A 17,335-nucleotide genomic window follows, 5' to 3' on the forward strand; every position below is an offset into this window, starting at 1 on the left:
GCCTTTTTTTTTCTTAAGCAAACATGTCGGGCGCCAGAACTCTGGCGTCGCCACATGCTGGGCGCCGTAATCGGAGTCAGATTTTTCCCGATCTTGACCACACTTAGCTCAATTATTTACTGTGTTCTATTTCGGATTCGGTCCGCCGTGCAAATGGATTTATAATAGATGCAGTTGCACGTCACATGCGAATCTAATTGAAGTCTGAAACAGTTCCGAGGATGTGTTCGGTCCAATCAAAGACGGCATTTAAATTTAGAACGTGGACGTGTCAAAGGGGAGAGACCGGCGGAGAGAAGTTCGTCGACGTTTCGTCGGCCGACGTCCTATCTTCGCTCGGTGGCGGCGATAAATTTTTCCCAAACGGATGACGAACGACGAGGAAACGAAACAATGGCGATAGTTGCATCCGTTTGTTGTCTGCACTGCGAAATTTATAGGAAAATTTCCAAACTTTCCCGGGATAAAAATTAGATAAAGTTCGCAGACGTACCGGCTTAAATTCGTGCTTTATGCCGGGACAAAAACCGCACTTTCGCATCGAAAAGCGGCCGATCCTCGACACGACGGTGTTCAAAAAAAGCGGCACGACAAAGTTTTAATTAAAAAAAAATGATTTTTTTCGGCGGTGCCCTCCAAAAATTTCCATAGCGCGCAGTCTTGATTAAAAGTAATAAAAACCAAACCGCAACCCCTTACAATATTAAAAGAGCGGTTTGTTAAAAAAAAAAAGTTCACCGAGCGCAACTTTATTAATGCCGGGCTTTTAATTGAAATACAACAAATTGTCGTCCCGGCAAGACCATCAGGATTTGTTTTTCGTCCAGAATTTTTTAATTAAAATTTCCGATTAAAAAAATAACTTTCAACAAACTCGTTGCGTTTTCGTTTCGCCAGTTGCATAATTAAAAAAGAAAAACGGTGTCGAGCGAGCTTTATTTATCGGGAGGCGTCGTAAATTCCTACCGTCGCAATTAGAAAAAGTCGACAACCCCGCCGCATATTAATCTAGACCCTTGGCGGCGCGATAGCATCGTCTGAGAGTCGAGGCTTCAAAGAGTTTCGGTGCAGCAGATAAGTTCGAACGAGTGACGGGCTGCAGTCGAGACTCGAGAGGACCCTCCTCGGTGTCTTTTTCAGCCTCAGTTAAATAACCGAAATTGCGGTATTGTTGTTCAGTTTCCGCCTACGTAACCGCCCCGGATCGAGAGGGAAAAAGGGAGTAATTGCGTTCGCTTTGTGCCGTTCCTTCTCATCCGAAGCGGCCGATTTCTGCGGTCCTTCTTCAACTTTTAAGACAATTAAATTTCGCAGGGCCCGGATTTCTCCGGGATTTACGACGGCCGCGATCACGACGAACTCGTCCGCTTCGGCAAATATTAATTTAAGGACGCCGATCGGGATTAGACGAGATCCGCGATTGCGAGCTCGTCCGGTGCCAGCAGTCTGTCCCGATCCGGCCCCGACGGAATTTTCGAGGCGGAAAAGTCCCGACACGCGATTCCTCACGCACGATCCGGCCGATTTACGTTTTGCACTTTCTCGATTCCTTCGGCGGAGAGATAATGGACAGGATACGGCTCTCCACAAATAACAAACTCTTAAACGATCGGACATTTCCGCAACGCATATCCGGGACAGCTCCCTCTCTGCTGTAATTGCAACGACATTGCGAGTAACTTGTTAGGCGAGAAAAGATCTCGCCGAGAGACCAAACAATGGCACAATGCTATCTCTGACAGGTAAATTATGTTCGCCAGCAAAGAAATGTACGGCTTACATGCACGACTCTGTTTAACAAAGGGCTTTTTGATTACTGTTCGTATTTTCTCGCAACGCGACCAATGAATTATCGCCGCAATTAGTTGCGAACGAAACAAAAGGATAAATGAACAGGTGGTGGGAGGACCCCGGTTGGGCGACAATCGACGATTTCGCCCATTAGCAGTTCCCATCGATTCGCTCAAGGTTCGGTGTATTGTGTTGCACATGTTCTCGGGTTAATGGCTGAAAAAGCGACGGAAAATTGGTTCCTGTTATCATGTTAGTCAGCTGTGTACGACTTCCCTGGCGGAAAGCGGTTTGCAATTGATATGCAATATTCACGGTATTATTCGCCAAGTTTCTGTTATTAAGGCGATATTTACGTTAGATACCGTGAGCACTCCCTCCATTCAGGGGACAGACTCGGCCACATCGGAATTTAATTCGCGGTTGATCCCCTGAAAACGGCCGCCGAAAGAAACTCCAACGTTAATTAAAGTCCGCTGAAATATTGAATAGTTCCGTTAAAGAGCTTTCATCGCCGACAAACTGCTGCCAATTTATTTTTGTGGAAACAATTTCGTCCGCTCCATATTCCCTCCGAAGAGACGGCATCAGCGAGCGCCCCAAGAAAAAAAACATGACGTGCACGTGCTGTTTCCTCTCGGCTCGCTGTCATTTCCTCGTATAAAAATGTCTTGGTGTTACGGTTTTATAGAAAATAAGCCGACCTCGTCACGCCATGACCGCACATTTTAATCTGTCGTCTGTTTTTCTGTTGGCAGGAAGCGGCGCGGCGCACTCTGGTCGTCCACATCGAGAGGGTGAGTGATGGGAATTTTTCCCAATTGATTGATAAATACGGCGGAATGTTGCTGTAATGAATAATGAAGCGCTTTCTGCGGAGCAACCTCCTGGCGCCCGACCCGCGGTAATGTAATCTTCTCTCGTGTCGCTCTCGAAATCGCTCGAATTGATTTAAAATTTCAATCTTGGAAGATTGAGTTGCGCCGTCATATATGAGTGCCCTCGCACCTACCGCCATCCACTTCCAAGTACCGTTTGATAAATTAACTTTTCATTTGTATGAAAGTTCCCTTTGTCGGGATCGAAAAACGCTTTAAAATTAGAATGGGCGCTGTTTCCAAATGTTCCCACTAAATCAGTATGCCATTGTAGTTTGTACAATGAGCTTAGTATTATAGCGCGAGCTTTTGTTCCCGGCAACTAAGGCATTAACTAACTTGGAGTTTGTCTTAGACTCTTGTTTACAGTCGTCTCTGGTCGTAATTAGATCGTGCATTTGTTAATTACACGTAATTTAGCAATCCGTGTGAGCTCCTGTCGGAGACAGAGACGCGTCTTTTCGGGGTCGTCTCCACCCCCACCATCGCGTCATTCTTCTGACCGACGCACACTCGACAAATTGACACCAGCACCTGCAACTTTTCACTCTTCCGTCAGAAAAAAAAGAGTGTATGCTTAAGATCGCACGATGGAAGTGAAAACTTCTACGCTCGTTATTGATTTGAAGCAATATGTATTCTATAAATTATATTATTATGGATGATAGTACTTGGAGGAATAAGGAGCAAGGCATTAATATTATTTATGCGCTGCCAAGCAATTTTGGCCGTTTTATTTACCTCATTAGAGTGCATAAAAGGGTAATTTATTGCTCTAAAGCATTGGCGTAATTTTTATGCTCTAAAGAAAATTCTATTACATGAAATTGCGTATTTCTTAATAAAGTAACAATTTAATTAAACGAAAAATTTACTTCTACTTTAGCATTGTTACAACTATTAATTACAATCGAAGGTAAATTGATTTTTTCTGAAAATATTTGATTCTGTCGATTTTGAATGTTCAACTCCGCATTTGTCTGAAGAATGGAAACTCCTTTACTTTTCTTATCCTCCGGTTCTTCAGTGTAGTCATTTGAAAAAGCACTGGATGTTGATGGGACTACTGTTTTTTCATGTTGACGTTTCCCTTGAATTTTTTCGGCTATCTTGAGCTTGTTTTGAATATTATCTTCTATATATCCTTCTGCGATTGTACCAGAACGCCAACCTCCGTGACGTTTAAGTCTGTAATATGTCCACCAGAATCTGCAAGTAAAGTAGCGGAACTGCGACGCAAACAATGTCCGGTATAAGATTTGGGGTCGGGAAGGTTCAAATATGTTGCTACTTTTGATGGAATGTTTCCAAACGTATTTCTGCCTACGGGTTGCGTGGAACATTTCCCATTTTTGTAAAAAATGAAGAATCGATTATGTTTAGTATGTGGAGGCCGCAAAACAAAGTACTTGCGGAAAAGTTCTAAGAAATTTTGCTCATTTTGTATTATAGTAAACCGTCTTGATACTTTTGTTTTCGTTTCAGTTAGTCTTATCAGTATCGCAGAGCCCAAATCCTCAATTTCTTTTGTTGTTAAAAAGCACAACTCTTGCGATCTGCAAGCACCGGCAATTCCTACGATTACAGCAACCTAGAATAATTACAAATTAACTATTGAAATATAAAAGCAACAAAGTAATTTACCTTGATCATTAAATACGTATCATCTGGTGCTTCCGTAATAAATTTGTCAATTTCGCTTTTTGAAAGGACTTTTGACTTTTTAGGTTTGTAAGTATCACATTGTCACTTTAAATATGCTTGAAGTTTTAAGTATTTGCTGATGTCTATTCCATTTCTTACTAGCAAGGTGCTTCTTAACATAGAGTAAAAACTCCACAAACTCGAAGACTTGTAGTTGTTGGATTTTTCAAAAAAGTAAGCGAGACAAACATCTTCAGTGTACTGTATAGTCTTCTTACCATTTTCAGCTAAATTGAAAAATCTTTTGCACACAAAAGCAAATGTCTGCCACTTGTTTACAAAATTTCGTAGTTACGGTAGTTTGGAAAAATTATCAATCTTTGGCTACTTTGTTTAAATTAATACCAAGGAAATTTTTGTGTTGGTTTTTTCAATTTTTGAGGGCAGCGCATAAAATTTTGTATGCATTACGAGCATAAATTGCATTTTGCTGCTCTTATCGTCTTAATGCCCTCGGCTAGCGCCTCTGGCATCAATATGACGATGCGAGCAGCAAAATGCAAAATTATGCTCTTAATGCATAAATAACTATTAAATCCAATGGTGTTTTTAAATAATCATCAAAAATCTGCATTTTTCAATAGAAACTGCAAATACGTCCGCTTTTAGAGGTAAACACTGGCAAAAGTTGTGAAGTATTCATGTCAAGGCCGATTTAGATTACAAAGGTGGAAGAACAACTCTTTGGAAGAATTCTGTAGTAAACCCTGTTTGCAAATATGTTTGTTTCTTGATATACTATTCCGGACACGGAATCTTGGCCAACATTTTTTTGACATTTCTAAAAAAAATGATGTAAACCAATCATTAGTGTCATTAATAAATGACAATTATTAAAAATCACTTTGAAGTTTTTATTGTGACATCAAAAAAGCAGGGAAATAGCATTATCGAGTCAAAAGTTGGGTTATATTCAATAAAGGCCAGTTCACACATATTTGTCAGTTAAATGTCAGTTGTGGCCAAGATTCCGTGTCCGGAATAGTACATAAATTCATTGTTCGGTTAACCCGATTTGTGCTACATATTTTGTTGTATATTTTGGCTAGTGTTGTAGTTTCATGCCTTCTACCTTTTCATCATAAAACATTTTTCTGAACTTCATGTTTCTTGCTGTCCAATTAGTTTTTATCTGAAAATATGTGTATTAATCAATGCAATTAATTGAAAGGTCTGATTACGTTTAGTAATCCCCAGGTATTTTTCGCATTTCTCTAACTGACAAATGACCATTTCCTTCATTCTTCATTTCTATTGAGAATTGCATGAGGTGATTTTGAGGTTTTGACATTGAATGATCTGTATCTGGACATAACCCCACTTTTTAACAGACGTGATCACAGCATGAGACAGGCGTTTTTAGTTTCTCCCACTATAAATATAATTTCCGTTATTAATATTGATAAATACATTGAGATCATTGCTTTACCATCATTGTCAACTTTAGACATTTTCACATCAGGTTCACACCACACTAGATGGGCAACATCGGGAGCAAAAATTTAAAAAATAAATCCCAATACTTGCCTTCCACAATTATTGCTGTCTCCTCAGCATTCAATTTTGTTTACCTTAATCTAACTTATATTAAATACCAACACTGTCAAAGATGACTTTAATGCTCAGTGCGCAAGCGCTAGGGCTCGTTCGCAATCAACAATTCTCAATTCACAACAAATTTTACCATCTTATCAGTCTCCGTTATTCTGAAGTAAAGGAACAGCAAATTTGTCTCCGATCTTTTAACGTACTCGATAGCCCCTAATAAACATCAAAACTCTGTATTTTTCAATAGAAACTGCCAATACGTCCGGTTTTAGAGGTAAACAGACTGGCAACATTTGTGAGGTTAGGTTTCCATGTTTCAGTTTTATTTTCTTGACGATGGTTTGTTATATTGAACAGAACACAAGTTTTCATAGCAATACCCTGTATTATAATTGGTCCATTTTCCTCTTCACATTTTGCTACACAAATTTGCTACACGTAATTTTTACATGCCTTTTTAAAATGTTGAATCAATTACGATTTACATAAAAAATTGATCGTCAATAAAAAATGCTGTAGGGAAAAACTCGTCCTTGAAAGACGTCTAGTTTGAAAGAAAAAAGCAAAAAACTGTGTTAAACGTGGCTGCAAATGCAAAAACGTAGACGCGTATGAAACAAACGCGCAATTTTGCAGAATTTTGGTCATCCCTTTTCGCAGAAGCGCAGGTGACATATTTGACGTTTATTTTGCCAACCTTACAAACACTTGCAAAGTTAAAGACAACATTTGGACGTAATTTATTATACTGGATGCTTTAATTCTTCCATAAAGGACTAAAACACGATCGGGATATTTTAGCAAGGTAATTTAGTTCACGTACGCCTCCTGTGTCTTCAAATAAATTGACGACTCTCTTAACCTTACATTTTGTAAAGCCTACATTTGGATAGTGTTCCACGAGAAAACGAATTGTGTCATTGAAGTTCTTACGACACTCTCCATAGGCAAATTTTTTTTCCTTTTTCAACAATATTGAAATTTGTGCCGCTGTAGTCTATTTTTAGAGTATTTTCAATAAATTTTCATAATTTGACGTTTCTAATAAAGCGCGCCCAATTTTGACAGACTTTAAAGGTTGTACAAAATGTTACTTGGCAATTAATCATGAATTGTTTCAAAAGGTAACTGCTCAAATACCTTCAAATTTTACATTAAATTTTTAACGATAAAATCTAATCTTTTTGTTGAATCAGGCAAGTGATTTACTTAATTGATTGTGTAGACCCCTATTTTTTAATGATTAACAATCTAATAATAATCGCGCATAATTTTCGAAAAAGGAAACCTGTGTTAAAATTACATTTTTTAACTTGAGGTAATTTTATTATTACTAATTGAACCTTCACGGTCTAAAATATCTACATTTTAAATTTCATAAAAATCCGTTGGCAAATAACCGAGATATTAGGCTCGAAAGTCTTAGCTGAGACACTCTGTATACAGCTACTCCTGCGGCTCTGCACTGACTCCCGAGATTTTAGCTTGCCGTGTCGTGCTGCGAACGATTTTCATTGAGCTGCGAACGATTTTACCGTGTCGCATGAAACTAATTCACTGCCCGGGAATAAAATGTATGTAGTGCGCCTAAAAAAGTTTTCACTTCAAAAAACGTTCACAAAATTCATCCAATTTTGAGCTTCGGACTCTTCATCGTTGTTCTCTTTCGTGCTCGTCTTTTGTGACCTTCCGGATGTTGTCTCGAATATTTGTCATAAACGTCGCCATGTTGGGAGTTGTGTGATCGGAAGTCAGAAACAGTCAGAGGAAGAAAATGGGCGGTTTATTGGAGCATTAGCAGGCGCCATCTTGATTAGCCACACCTGAATTAATTTTACTTACGACTGGACCGTCGTAAAAGCTCGCCCCGATAAACTCCGATCTCCTATCACATAAAATATTGACCTGTCAAACTTTGAGCTTATTTGACGTAGAATTTCATGGCTAACTTTGTTAACTTGAAGATTGAAAGTCCGGCTTTGTGGGGAGGGATCGACGGACGATCTTGTTTTCCTAAGGCCGGACCTGGTCGCCATTTACATATTTCATCGATCATTCGTTTTCTTTTTTTTTAAGGGGGAGGGGTAGGTGGAGGGTTTCGATCCGCAGGATTAAGCAGGGCTGTTCCTGAACAGACAGAAAATTGGACGTGATTGATGTCTTCATTATTTACTCAAATTGAACCGTTCATATAATAAAGCTTCATCTGTTAGGGTTTAGGCTCTTGAGCATCACTCAAAAATGATAAACAATGATTGATGAAGCGCGAAATTAATTATTTTATGGGGGAAAAATTGCGGCATTTACATTTCCGGACGAGACATTCGGCACGAGCACGATTTTCTTCTCTTCGCCGAGCTCTCTCCGGGGTTGCGTCATAATTGTGTTAACAAAAGCCCCGATCCCGGCAAGTTCGACTCCATTGTGAGCGATTCATTTGTTTAAAAATCGCCCGGAGCCGGCCGGAATTCGCAATTCTACAGGTGCACTCCGGCCGGGCAAACAAAGCGTTTCTTTTTCCTTCCTAAATGCGTATAGATTTAGTTCTTGTTTTTTCTTGCGGAGTCCGGGCTGAAACGCCCGGAGCCGGCTTAGGCCTCAGACACGACTCGCAAAGGCGGATCACGAGCCGCAGTCAAAAGCCGAAACTTATACCAACAGTAAAGTGGTAGATTTATGGCGGTCGCGGAGCGCTGAGTACACAGAGGAACTAGCGACTCGACTCGAAATCCGGGCAAGAAGGGCCCTCCGCGCTTCTTCGGGTTCTTCGGCGGCCGCGCCTGATATATGGCGGATTATTCGGCGACTTGTTTGGATAAACCGTTGACAAATTGGCCTTTACGCCGAATTAACCCACTGGTTTGCTGAACGTGTTGTTTCGCCGATTCGACCCGCTCCCGGAACGTCGTAGGTGGACCGTTCCCGCGGGCGGCGCCGGAAGCTGCCGTTGTTTCCGGAGAAACTTCTATTTATGGCAGCTTTATTATCGGAGGTCGGGCATGATCCGATGAGGAACTTGTTGTTCTCGAATCTCGTCTTTCCTAGATTCTTTGTTTCGCCGGAGCCAGCGCTCCCAGAATAAAGAAAACGCACACGTTCGGATCCAATTATTTTAATTAATTAAGATCCGCGTTGTGTTTGCGCCGTTCTTCTCTAATTATATTAAATCTGCGTCTTAAACTTTGCCTGCCAACTTTAATGTTAAACTTGTGTTTATCACTAGTTCGGTGTTGCTTTTAATTAATAGGACATGCTCCTTCCTATTCAATAAGCGTGACGGTGCATTCGCGGAGGGCAATTTTTACACGAAAAAATTGAATTACAACTTTGTTCTCGGTTGCGCAGTAAAAAAACAGAACAAAATAAAAACCAAAAAAAAAACCTCTTCCAAAGTTATCGATCAAATACGTGACCCACATAAGTCGCATTACCAAATGGTAAACTTAACGAAACGACATCGCGAGGATGAAAGAAATCAGAAACGGGAACAAGAAGAACTAATTGATCTGAAAAACATGATTTCGGACGGCCCCCAGACACAGAACTGTCGATTTTACGCGACTCGTAATTCAAATCAATTTGTTCGCGCTTGAACGGCGACGTCTATTAAGATTTATTCGTTTCTTGTCTTCGGTTCGTTCTTGCTGGCTGTAATTTTTCGACGTCTCAGCATGTTTGTAACGATCGGCAATTGTTGGCGACACGTCAAGTCGGGAATCTACATTATCGGCCGTATTACTGGTTGCCTACTCGTCCACCCTCCCCTCGCGCACTCCCGTTCCTGTGAACGACGATGAGATTGCGGGCCATTTGCCGTATTGTTATAAATTCTCGCACGTACGGAGAAATCGCTGCAATTTTAAACATCCGATGAAAGAAAAAGAAGCAAAAGTAACTACTAGTGAGGCCCGTTCAGAACACTTTGTTTTTTTAAGCATTTTGCCCTGTCTTTAAGGTATATTTAATTTTTTTTTAAGGTAGAAGGCGTGCTATACAAAATTAAACACCACTGGATTCCTCTTTTCAATGCGCTACTTTTGAGTGGAAAAAATTTTACCTCGCTTTTTTCGTTTAAGAGAAATACACAAAACACCAAAAAACTCATATTTTTGCCTATTTTTGGCTCCCACACCAACAAATGGGGTCTACGGCCGGAACTTTCCCTATACTTGAATTCAACTCATCCTATACAATAACTGACAGCAATTTGGTTCGAATCGGCGACAAAAAATTTTTGGAAAAAACCACGTACCCCCCCCCCCCCTTCTATCTAATTTTCACTTCGGAAAATCATTTAAACGCCCATAGCTCCCTTATTAAGCCACATATGGCAATGAATTTTGCACCGTTGGATTGCTCTTGTCAAGGCGCTTCTTCTGAGCCGAAAAAAATTTACCTGGAATTTTCCGTTTTAGAGAAATTCGCAAAAAACCAAAAAGTCCATGTTTTTGGCTCCTACAGCGAAAAATGGGTTCAATGGCCGGAACTTTTACTATACCTGAATTCAACTCATCCTATACAATAACTGACAGCAATTTGGTTCGAATCGGCAACAAAAATTTTTTGGAAAAAACCACGTACCCCCCCCCCCTTCTATCTAATTTTCACTTCGGAAAATCATTTAAACGCCCATAGCTCCCTTATTAAGCCACATATGCCAATGAATATTGCACCGTTGGATTGCTCTTGTCAAGGCGCTTCTTCTGAGCCGAAAAAAATTTACCTGAATTTTTCCGTTTTTGAGAAATTCGCAAAAAACCAAAAAGTCCATATTTTTGGCTCCCACAGCAAAAAATGGGTTCAATGGCCGGAACTTTTACTATACCTGAATTCAACTCATCCTATACAATAACTGACAGCAATTTGGTTCGAATCGGCGACAAAAAATTTTTGGAAAAAACCACGTACCCCCCCCTTCTATCTAATTTTCACTTCGGAAAATCATTTAAACGCCCATAGCTCCCTTATTAAGCCACATATGGCAATGAATTTTGCACCGTTGGATTGCTCTTGTCAAGGCGCTTCTTCTGAGCTGAAAAAAATTTACCTGAATTTTTCCGTTTTTGAGAAATTCGCAAAAAACCAAAAAGTCCATATTTTTGGCTCCCACAGCAAAAAATGGGTTCAATCGCCGGAACTTTTACTATACCTGAATTCAACACATCCTATACAATAACTGACAGCAATTTGGTTCGAATCGGCGACAAAAAATTTTTGGAAAAAAACCACGTACCCCCCCCTTCTATCTAATTTTCACTTCGGAAAATCATTTAAACGCCCATAGCTCCCTTATTAAGCCACATATGGCAATGAATTTTGCACCGTTGGATTGCTCTTGTCAAGGCGCTTCTTCTGAGCCGAAAAAAATTTACCTGGAATTTTCCGTTTTAGAGAAATTCGCAAAAAACCAAAAAGTCCATGTTTTTGGCTCCTACAGCGAAAAATGGGTTCAATGGCCGGAACTTTTACTATACCTGAATTCAACTCATCCTATACAATAACTGACAGCAATTTGGTTCGAATCGGCAACAAAAATTTTTTGGAAAAAACCACGTACCCCCCCCCCCCTTCTATCTAATTTTCACTTCGGAAAATCATTTAAACGCCCATAGCTCCCTTATTAAGCCACATATGCCAATGAATATTGCACCGTTGGATTGCTCTTGTCAAGGCGCTTCTTCTGAGCCGAAAAAAATTTACCTGAATTTTTCCGTTTTTGAGAAATTCGCAAAAAACCAAAAAGTCCATATTTTTGGCTCCCACAGCAAAAAATGGGTTCAATGGCCGGAACTTTTACTATACCTGAATTCAACTCATCCTATACAATAACTGACAGCAATTTGGTTCGAATCGGCGACAAAAAATTTTTGGAAAAAACCACGTACCCCCCCCTTCTATCTAATTTTCACTTCGGAAAATCATTTAAACGCCCATAGCTCCCTTATTAAGCCACATATGGCAATGAATTTTGCACCGTTGGATTGCTCTTGTCAAGGCGCTTCTTCTGAGCTGAAAAAAATTTACCTGAATTTTTCCGTTTTTGAGAAATTCGCAAAAAACCAAAAAGTCCATATTTTTGGCTCCCACAGCAAAAAATGGGTTCAATCGCCGGAACTTTTACTATACCTGAATTCAACACATCCTATACAATAACTGACAGCAATTTGGTTCGAATCGGCGACAAAAAATTTTTGGAAAAAAACCACGTACCCCCCCCTTCTATCTAATTTTCACTTCGGAAAATCATTTAAACGCCCATAGCTCCCTTATTAAGCCACATATGGCAATGAATTTTGCACCGTTGGATTGCTCTTGTCAAGGCCCTTCTTCTGAGCCGAAACTTCTACCAAATACTACTTCTATCAAATTTGCAGTCGGAAAAAACATTTAAATGGCCGTAGCTTCCTTATTAAACATAATATGATAATGAATTATACACTGCTGGATTCCTCCTTTCAATGCACTTCTTTTGAGTTGAAAAAATTTTACGTCGCTTTTTTCGTTTAAGAGAAATTCACAAAAAAACAAAAAACTCATATTTTTGCCTATTTTTGGCTCCCACGCCAACAAATGGGGTCTATGACCGGAACTTTCCCTATGCCTGAATTCAACTCATCCTATCCAATAACTCATCGCAATTTCGTTCGAATACATATTTAAAAAGTAATATGATGGAATAAAAATGATAAATAACTTCTTCAATATATTTTTTTTGTGTTTTATGTGTTTCAAAACTATGGCTTTTATTTAATAAAGTTTTCAATTGTTCGGACAGTGATTATTGAAAGTACTAAAATCAAATGGGGCAGTTCAAATTCAATTTTACCTTCCGCTTTATACATCACATTATAATTATTATTTGACTTTGAAACTGTAGTAAGATATATGTATTAATAAAGACAATGTTTTTTGAAGACCTCGTGAATTTCATTTCTGTGATATTTTTTGTTTTTCACGAGGTAATTTTGTGATTAAAATAATTTTCTTCATCAAAACATCCAACAAAAAACAGGGCAAAAAGGCGAATTTTAAGTGTTTTCAAAGGTGAATTTGTTTGGACGAAACCGTATTCACGTTTGGAAAAAAACAGGGTATTTTCCTTAAAATGTTGACTTTTAAAAAAAATGTACTTTTGCAAAAACATGGTAGATTCCTAAAATTTCAACTTTTTAAAAAGGGTACCTTAAAAAACGGTGTAGATTCCTTAAAAAAATAATGTGTGCTGAGGGGGCCTTACTAGTACATAGTAAAGAAATATCGGAAAGGTAAAAGTTAGGCCAGTTAGGAATTTCCACGGCTCGGGATTGGTTTATGAGACGTCGAAGTTGTTGTAAAGCGACCACAAATTATTCAGCGAATCGATTTTTCCACTCTCACTTAAAATACCGAACTTCAACTCGAATAAACAGTCGACTTTCTGATCCGAACAATTTTTTCAGCCAGTGAAAAAAAAAGTTTTGGCAAAAGATTAAATTACGAAACTTGGAGGGATGTGCTTTGATTTTTTATCGAGCTGTATCGCTATAACACGGCCAGCGGCCGGAAAAATCCTTAATTATGTACATAATCTCAAGAAAGGAAAAACACACAGACAAACCGGCGATTTTTTCCTCCTCCTCCTCGTCTTTCTCCTGTTTTTTTCCTCCCCGGCGGTCTTGATTAGGCCCCAATTTCGTCTAAACCGGTCGTATTTATCCGGACCGCAGCCTTTCAATCTCGAGTGTGGTGTAAATTGGCATCCATTTGCATAAACATTAGTTTTCCGTACCTGGCTGTCTGAGAGCCGTGTTTGAGCGCCCGGAATTTTCTAAAATATGCGCATAAATATATCGAATCCTGATTACGGAGCGTCTCGCACCGCTCCCTCATTAAAAATCGCACCATTAGCATTCTTTATTGGTAGTTTGGCGTGTTTTCGTCGCGCACACATCCACCGACGGATCGACTTCCGCCGTTTCCGCCAACTTCGGAGACTCCGCGGCGACGTTCGCCGCCCCGACCCTTCCTTCTCGTCGATAAAAATTCCGATCCTCCGGCAGGCAGCTTGACCGGTGGTGCATCGGTTACGCCGCCTGGGGTGGCGGTCTTTCCGGGTGCACGTCACGAACGCGCGCGGCCCAAATGTGCAAGGAGGGAGAGACGACGCCGCCACCGCCGATAAAAAATAACAGGGTTAGGTGAGAAGGCGCGGCCCGGGGATTAACAGTTCGTTCTGTATCTCGTTTCATTAGTCACGTACTTTGACCCCGTTTTATCGTCGCGCTGACGCTGGAAAATGGTCCTGTGAAATTTGATGGGCCGATCATAAAGCGCTTTAGTTGGGCCTTTGCACCGGGACAAATAATTCCGGGGGAGAATTTACAATGCCGAGGGTTACTGGAAGCGAAAGTGTCCCAGAGCTTATCAATTTCGATTCCGCATGCTGGAATTAGCACGGAGGAATGACGGGTTGTTAGATAACCCCCTGCCGCTCTTGCGTCATGGCCGTACAGCCGGTTGCCTAACGATCCGGCGCAAGAATTAAGCTTTTCATCCGAGGATCAAAAAAGATGACACAGGAAAATAACGCAACGCAGTCGTTATTTCTCATTGTCACGTTGCGAAACGTGTGCTACAGTTTTTGCCAAAACGTCGACTCCAAGCGTTTTTAGACGCACAACAGCTTGTTTAACTCCAATTTTCCTCCATATTTTAATCTCTTCGAGTCAAAACAACCAGTTCACCAGATCAAGATCACTGATTTCAGAGAAATAATAGTTTTTGAAGAAAAAGATCTCTAATTTGCTTGTTTTTGAAACAAGTGAAGGGGAAAATGATCAAAGAAACACTTCGCATTTTTTATCTTTGAAGTTATAGACGAGGAAAATTATTACGGGCATAAAAACGTGCCATTATAGATTTGTTTCTTTTCACCAAAAAAGTGCTTTTTACCAACTCTTTATCTGATCGCATATTACAAACATCATTTTGAAACCAATTCTGACACATAGCGACCTGTCAGTTGTACATTGTGCCCGATATTTCCCTCTCGCGCCCGTGCAAAATAAACCTTTGTGCTGGAATTCATTTGCGAGACTAACCTGGCATCAAATATTCGTTTCGGCGCGTTTTTATTTTTTTCTCTGTGCGCACAGCCGACGATTGATATTTGCCTGAAAGCCCCTGTCGTATTAATATTTTCTTGTCGCATTGTCAGACACACACACACAACACCCCGACTGCGAATAGAATTTAAATAAAGAGATAAAAATAAATTGGAGACGGCTCAGCTCCTTTGATGGCACCCCGCCGCCCCCCATGCAGATTTAATACACAATCTTCCGGCACCTTTTTCTCACCGATAAATAATTCCGCGCCGTCTGTGAATAGCGAAATTGCGATGATATTTCACGGGAGCCCCGGAAAAAAAAACAAGCGTGTGTACGTACGTCGCCGTCCCGCGCGCTAATTGGCCTCGTTATCTCCGGCCCCCGGGGGGAGGTGGAACGCGGGGGCGCCGCCTCCCCCCGACGAGACGAGACGACTCGCAAAAGTGACATTTGAATACGAAAGACGAACGCCAATACAGCCCCAGCGACAACGGCGTGTTATCTGCGAGGGCCCGCATATTGGCGGCTGCCTGTCAGGGGCGTTAATATCTTACGGGTGGCAACTTTACAGGCACTTTATTTCTGGTGGCGGCGCGACCGCCCTGACAACTTTAAAACACATAATGGTAATGGGTTCGGGCGCACCGAGTCGCAGCAATAACAATAAAAACTAACCCGCGTTTCAATATTTATTTTTACGCGCGACAAGCCGACTGTTCCGCACGTTTATTAATTTTTCAAAGCGACGCTCGAGCTCTAAACCGGCGGGGTTTACGTCGGGCCGATGATGCCTCGCGGGGCGCCGACGACAAAAGGTCATCCGCCGCCTCTTCACCATCGCATAACCTCAAAATGCACCGACAGCTGACGGACCGCCGACAGCCCCCGCGTCACTCTTCCCCACTCGACGGGCGTCTCGTCTTGACTCGAACTCGCACCCGTAAATTATTTATCGTGCCATTTTCAGCTCTTTTTTTACCGCCGGCTCCGCTTCCTCTAAAACAACAAAAGAGAGACGGTGCGGCGTAATGTGCGATACTCACCGCTTTTAAATCAGTCGTCCGTTTAATTGTCGGCAAAAAAAGTCGTCCGAACTGGTCAAAAGTTGATAAAAAACACAAAACATTCAACAAATCGGAATTTAAAAAAACAACTGTCACTGCAGGCATGTAAACAATCAGTGATGCCAACTTAAAATACCTGTCACAAGCGACTCGATATTCGCACAGAGTAATTAATTAATACGCAATTATCCGCCGGCTCTGCTCACAATAAAATTTAAAAAAACGTTCTTAACTCGACGATTTCCGACATTTGAATCGAACACAACTCGGTCAGATTTTCGTTGTCCCTTAGATTATTCTATCTTGTCATTCAACTTCGGTCCCATTTCAGCATATTTCCAAAATGAAACAACGCCACGGTTCATCTGATTGAGGAAATGACCGACACAAATTTCACTTTTTTGTCACACCACGTCTGATTGTTTGTTCACATTTTGGTTATGGACGGACCTCGCATCGGGTAATAATACTGTCCGATGTTATCGACTGGAGGGGACGCGAAATGAAAATGTCATCGTTAATTTCATTTCACTACGGATGGTGATAAAAATCACACGAATGGGGCCCCGTTAAACTGTCGTTCGAGGAGAAATACGACACTTGTCAAACACCGACGATGCCAACCTGACGGAAAAAATTACGATTTAGTTTTTAAGCCCGCATTATTAAAAAACCAAATCACAAAGCCAATTAATTATGCGGGCATCACGATTTTTGAATTTGTACCTACGACTCTCTTTCTTGAAATTCTTTATTCGCTTTTTAGGGGCCGTTGATCTCTTCCAGATAGACGATCCAAGTCACCTTTGCCTTTTCAGCTCACCCTATCAAGATCTGGGGGCCTACCACCGACTTCGGTGAGTTTTCTCACCAGTGAAAAAACTCACGTGCATTTTGTCACTCATTTTTTAAAAACGCTACTATTGACATTGCGTGAGATGAGAAATTTCACCGATGAGTTTTCTCATCTGTTAGATATTGCAACGCTGCAATTCGCGTTCGTTGCTTAGCAACATATAGGTTTCAATCGTGGTTTTGACATTTAACAAATCATTTTTCACGATTTTTGAAACTTTATAATCAATCATAAAAGTGACGAAAGAGCAAAAAGAAATTTTGGTCGAGTTTATGCGGACTCACCCAGAATTAATTTCTGGAAAATTCTCCGCAAAAAGAGTGGAAAGCGTGAAGAAAGGTAATTTTTCATATTCGTTACTTTAGAATTTATATATATCTACATCGTTCAAAGGGTGCAAAGTGG

General features: G+C 40.7%; 1 protein-coding gene and 1 long non-coding RNA gene across 6 annotated transcripts in view; one reads left to right on the forward strand and one right to left on the reverse strand.

Moving 5' to 3' along the window:
* Positions 1–17,335, forward strand: part of Ten-a (tenascin accessory) — a 206,947-nt gene that overhangs the window by 52,461 nt on the left and 137,151 nt on the right. For 4 of the 5 annotated variants that reach the window (XM_069050307.1, XM_069050311.1, XM_069050310.1 and 1 more), the window contains one exon: positions 2,550–2,588. The exons of the other annotated variant lie outside the window; for it this stretch is intronic. The gene's annotated coding sequence lies outside the window, so the exon portion shown is untranslated. The remainder of the gene's footprint in view (positions 1–2,549; positions 2,589–17,335) is intronic. 5 annotated transcript variants of the gene reach the window in all.
* Positions 3,523–10,060, reverse strand: LOC138132754 (uncharacterized). Its single transcript, XR_011160169.1, has 4 exons — positions 5,803–10,060; positions 5,555–5,745; positions 4,314–5,505; positions 3,523–4,260 (listed from the first exon to the last, which is right to left on the reverse strand). It is a non-coding gene; the product is annotated as an uncharacterized lncRNA (long non-coding RNA).

The sequence above is a fragment of the Tenebrio molitor genome, chromosome 6, assembly GCF_963966145.1.
Source record: "Tenebrio molitor chromosome 6, icTenMoli1.1, whole genome shotgun sequence".
NCBI classification, from domain to species: Eukaryota; Metazoa; Arthropoda; class Insecta; order Coleoptera; family Tenebrionidae; genus Tenebrio; species Tenebrio molitor.